At 45.8% G+C, this 5,818-nt stretch overlaps 1 long non-coding RNA gene across 1 annotated transcript; it reads right to left on the reverse strand.

The window, feature by feature from the left end:
- Window positions 1–812: 812 nt before the first annotated feature.
- On the reverse strand, window positions 813–3,622 carry LOC122370856. Its single transcript, XR_006254616.1, has 3 exons — window positions 3,391–3,622; window positions 2,412–2,591; window positions 813–1,988 (listed from the first exon to the last, which is right to left on the reverse strand). It is a non-coding gene; the product is annotated as an uncharacterized LOC122370856 (long non-coding RNA).
- Between the last annotated feature and the right edge of the window lie 2,196 nt (window positions 3,623–5,818).

Genomic DNA, 5,818 nt, shown 5'->3' on the forward strand with positions numbered 1-5,818 from the left:
CGCGGGTTAAAATCAATGCCAATTTTATGATCTACCACGATTCGTGGGGCTGACTAGTACCGACGGGGATCCCACAAACACGACGGTCACATTCATTAAGCATGATGTACGGCGTAAAGCACCACAATTCACTCCAAAAGCGCAACCTTCTGAGATATCTTATAAGTTATATTTAGTTTCAATGCTGGTACTGGTGCAGTTTCAATGCTGGTACCCTGCTCATTTCTGTTTAATTAAGTTATTTCTCGCTTTAATGCGCCTCACATTAATCGTGTGCTGTGCTCCACAATCATTGCGCCGCGCGCTCTTCCTTCTTATCGGCCCCCTTGAAATCGTATCCATCAATATCTATTTGTTGGATTTGGATTTGTTGTTTCTAATGACTTGTAGAGAAACAATTTTAGAGCGCTTAACAAAATAATTTCATAACCTATGAGCGATGGGAAAAGCCCAATCGTCCAACTCATAAAAAACATTGGGACACAAACAACTGGAAACTGTTGGTACTTTCGCGCATAGGCGGCGGAACGGGGAGGGCACCGGGGCACCGTGCCCCCCTTTGATTTTGGCATTTTAACATGGGCTCTATGGTTACATGGAAAGAATGGGACCAAAAGTCGGCAGTGCCCCCCCGGCCCCCCCTTCCCCTTAATTGAAGGTGTTCCGCCGCTACTGCTTTCGCGAACGTAATACAACGACGCTGGCAATCAACAAGTTGCAACATACGCCCGGGAAAATAAGTTTCAGATAACGACGCCGGCCAAGAGGTGCGCCGTCCGAAGGCTCCAGTTGAGCTGGGCGCAGGTACTAAATAGCATCAAAGGAAATCCTATATTCATCTCGCCGCATTTAAGCGCAACAATCGAAAGACGACAGCGTGACCGCGCTGACAGGCAATCAACCTGGCCACATAAAACTAGCTAGTGCAAGGAAGATGTCTATATAAACCACTGGACCATGCAAGGCGTTCATGTAAATAAAATACGAGTAAAGATGACGCGTTTGAGGGCAGACTGGCCAAACAGTGGCGTTACACGCGGATCTCAACACTGCACAACCCATTCATCAAAAAAGATCTCGTGGATCCCTATATACGTCATAACTGGCCCTAGTACGGGGGTATATAGCCATGGACGTAAATGGCCGGCTTAAGGCACAGGATCCCAATTGTCATCCCCATTACGTGGTCCCCAGAAGTCGCCAGGCCGAGAGCCAATGGCAGTTAAGCACATCTTACACGTGCCGACAAACGTGACACAATGAATCCAATAATGAGTCCGCCAATAAGCCTGGCTAATTCTGCATGTAGGCTGCTATTTACCACCACGGCGGAAGGCTAAAACGCATCCATTCCATACAGCTCAACATAGGTGTCAATTTCCGCCGGGTTGGGGGTGCTCAAGCTGTCTAAATTCCCCGCCGGCTCGGCTGGCTTGGCTTTGGAGCCCCAACAGACGGTGCGGGTCAAGGTCACCGCTAAGGCGGCGGCGGATTTGCTGCGCCCGGGCAGTGGGCACTGGGCACCCTCAATTCGGTGAAAATCGACACCCATGCAGCTCAACATGACAAAACGCTGCATACAAGCGCACGTCCTCGCATTTAATTGACGCATTTAACTGCGTCACTAACCTTGTACACTGTACAACACTGGTGAGATGACTGTCCGAAGGAAACTGCCGACTTTGGCTGGCAACATTCAGGGTTGGTGACTTATGTACTGAGTTCGGCTGGCTGACAGCGATGTGACTTCGGGACCGGTTGATGAACGGGCCAACCTAGCCCCATACTACAGGAGCCCAGCTGGTCTTGGCGAGCGGCGGCGACTGGACGAGGCTGGACCCCTACTACAGGAGCCCAGCTGGTGCTGACGAGCGGCGGTTACTGGACGAACGGGTCAGCCTGGACCCCTATTGCAGGAGTCCGGCTGGTCTTGGCGAGCGGGGACGACTGGACGAGGCTGGACTCCTACTGCAGGAGTCGAGCTGGTCCTGTCGAGGAAATAGTTCACCTTTAACATGGGATTTTAAACTGAGATAGCAGTCTGATAGAGCAGATTTGCGTATGCCTTATATTTGAACCGTTTGAGATATTCACCTTTTATCAGTGAATATTGGTGCTTAAATTCATATTCTACCTAGTGCTCATTTACAGCTAGCAGAAACCTCTTCAACACACAGTGGCCAATCAGCGATGAGAGCACTTACAGGAGCAGAATCCCTTGCAGCTGATAGGTTGTTCAACTGTTCGTGTTCATAACTTTAGTCATTAAAATAATGAAATCCTTTTAGAAGAAGTGTGTAATTCCAAGTCAGAATGCATTTAAATTTTATTCATCACATTTTTAACACATCTTTTTAAATTTTATTCATCAAATTATTCACAGAAGGTGAACAATTTCTTTAAACACTTACCTTGCTTCAATGGTGACATGTAGTTCTTGCAGCAGAGAAGGCACAGCATTTGGCTGCAACTTCAAATATTTACTTGCTGCTATCAATTATTCAGTTTTGAAATGCATACAGGTACAGCGAATCTTGGGTTCTCCTGTAAGAATGCCGACGTCACCGCAGAAGTTCATCCAGAGCTTGCGCCTGAAAAAAGGGCCAGGTTTAATATTTGAGTGAAATGAAGACTTTTGAATCATTTTATCATTATACCATCATCACATTTTTGCCTAATTTGTAAGAAATAGGTTTAGGTTAGCAGAAATAGGTAAGGTTTTGACTAGACCCCCTGGGTCACAACAGGAGATGACACCAGTGATTGGTGGGACCACCAGGCACCAGCACTGGCACAATCCGTTCTGACCACCGCACACCTATCAGCCCGAGAGCACATTAAATTGCATGTTAAAGCTCCATTAATACTTTTTTCAATTTTGGCCATCAATTTTGTTGGGTCCATCATGTCCATCACCAAGCCACATTTGAAATGCACTACACTACATACCCCACCACCTGACCACACCAGGCCAAATCCGCACCGCGCTACACAAAATCCGCACTGCACCAAGCTAAATCCACGCCACACCAAAGCCTCACCAGCCGGACAAGCCAGCACAGACGAGATCTTGTCGAAATTGCCATGCTTTGCAGAGTGCATACTGGCCTACCTGAACCTGACCTGACCTTACCCAACATATGAGCCTGACTGTCCTAAGCACTGGGAGCTCATTGAGACCAGGCCCCACAGGCCTAGTGGCCTCCTAAAACCTGATTTCCATATGGTAAGGTGAGCTATTTAAGAATGGTGATCGGATATCGAACGCGAGACAAGACAGCAATGGGCAGTGGGCGGTTCATGCAACAATAATCATGTTTCCTTACCACAAGTATCAAAGCCAAAGCAAAAATGGCTACCTATCGAATTCAAATTTCACTGGAACCTCACCTGCATGGATCTTAAGTGAAAGGTACCTACATCTTGATACATCTTGATCTGCACGAAAGATACATCTTGATCCACTCATCTCAATCTTGTTTTTCTGCATCCAGGGCATGCAACACTTCTGGTATTTTTGGCACAACTTACTCGACTGCTGAGCTCAAATGCAAATTGCAATCACGGTCTTAAAATACCTACTGAATATTGAATCGCAATGTAGGTATATTCAGTCGATGTACCGGTTTATATAGCCTTGGATGTACCCCTCGTTCGATGTCTCTTGGACGACGAAGATTGTTCGTCGTCCGGCGAATCCCGTTCTAGGTCAACGGGCTCGGCTGCGATTATGGAATGTGATTGGCCAAACGGCGTAGAATCTTTGTCGTCCGAGAGACATCGAACAAAAGTAATGTCGCTACTGCGCCATTTGTTGCATCGAATTCGCCCCATAGAAGCACGTGTTAATTCTCTCCCATAGGGCCCTGGGTAAACTCATGTAAACAACCTCCATAGGGTCCTGGGTAAACTCTCCCCTTGTCTATTTTCTTTAAACGGGAATGGTTTGGACAGAAAAATATTTCCCACCTCATAAAAAATCAAACTTATTTTTAGATGTACCTCATTGATGCAAACCATCAGAAAAACATTAGAAACTAAGTCAAAGAAACTGATTTTTTATAAAAGGACAGCTGACGGCATGCCTCCCGTGTCCCCTGGCTTGAAGCTTCGGCTCCGTGTTACCTTAGTATTCTATGACCGTGATACGTTCGCCGTTCGCGGCTGGAAAAACACCAATACGGGCGAGGGTCAAGTTGAAAGTATTAATTTGGTTCAAAACGATGATGTAGATAAGTTAGTTATTTAAATCTAAATATCCTATGACGAGAGCGATGGACATTTTTGGTATGCAGTGTTTTCCATTGAAAACAGGTCAAAGCTATTGAGTTTTTAATTTAGTGGTCGCCGCTTACTAATCATGCGGTATACACGCCGCACATAACCGCCAATGCCGCAAAGCAGCTTAGATTTCGAAGTAAGCATTTAGTCTCACCCCGTGTGTGGGGCGCAGAGATGCCGCAGTGAAGGGAAGGGGAAGATGTGACACTGCATGATGGCGGAAATGATGCTTAATGATCTAAATCAAACACCTGCACAGTGCACACCCTTCCTTCCCCCATTCCGCTACCTATTATGTCATAGTCCTACAATAATCTGCAATCGTCAAGACTGCTTGCACTCAAATTCTCAACAAAAGAAAACAAACAACTCGTTTAGCGGCGACATCATCCCGGACAAAAAAAAAGCGAGAATGAAAAGCGAGGCCATGGGATAGACGTAATGCAAGGGCAAATCGAAGTGTATACCTATAGTTTATACCGACGAGTATTTCATGACCATCTAGCCAAATTGAAATTTGGAATCTTGTCCAACTAGTCAGCAGCCGTTCTACACACATATAAATGCTTCGTTTTCGTTCACACAGTTTTCGATCACATAGTTTTTTTAAGTTTTGAGATTGAGTCGATATTTATCTTGCTTCGTTTGTCAGAAATTTTACCATGCCACTTCTGGTCGTGTTTAATGATAGGTACGGTATTTTCATGGTGATTGGTCAAAAATCACAATTAGGTATTTGCGAAAATTCGAGGCTGACAAGTTAACCCTCGCCGGCTGAGGAAAGGGGCGGGGCGGGGCCCACCATCGTAGTTTTTTTTTGTGATAGCTTAAAGCACGCTTGTGATAGAAAGTTAAAATTTATCATATTAACTTTTGATTCAAGCCAGATCATGTGACATCAACCGCGTTTCAGGGGTGGAGCTTCCTATTCACTTAGTGGGGCGCCTGCCCCACCAACTTGCCAATTTGCCCCACCAATAAGCGTTTTGCCCCACCAACATAAGCCGATTTGCAGGACTTTACTGCTTAGCAAACCTATGTTTTTCGCATTGAGGAGCTTTGAAATGTCTGTGTAATGCAAAATATTAACTCTGTAATGAAAAGAATTGATTCATTGTTGAATTTTATCTAACTTAACAATCGGACATTGTAGGTTTGACAACTTTTTGCCCCACCAACTTTCCTGGAAAAGCTCCACCCATGCCGCGTTTTCAGGTCAGGTCAGGTCACTGACCTATGACGTCATACGTAAACTTCTGCACGGTGCTAAACTGTGAATGTCACAAATCCGCAATGAACCTAATGCCAGAAGAGCTTTCACAGGGAAATAAAACGGACAGGACCGTGTCCTCCAGAGGCCTCACAACTTGTATATCTCGGATTTTTCCTCGAAGGCCACCTGAGAGGTCACTCAAGTGACCTTGTCATCATAAGCCGACATCATAGGGGGGATATGGAAACTTCAATGCCGATTGGCTTGGCCGACGACCAAGGTCGTGCGATGGTCAGCACACAGAAGACAGTTGGGCAAATTAGA

This window comes from Amphibalanus amphitrite, unplaced genomic scaffold (genome assembly GCF_019059575.1).
Source record: "Amphibalanus amphitrite isolate SeventyFive unplaced genomic scaffold, NRLGWU_Aamphi_draft 001174F_arrow, whole genome shotgun sequence".
Taxonomy (NCBI): domain Eukaryota; kingdom Metazoa; phylum Arthropoda; class Thecostraca; order Balanomorpha; family Balanidae; genus Amphibalanus; species Amphibalanus amphitrite.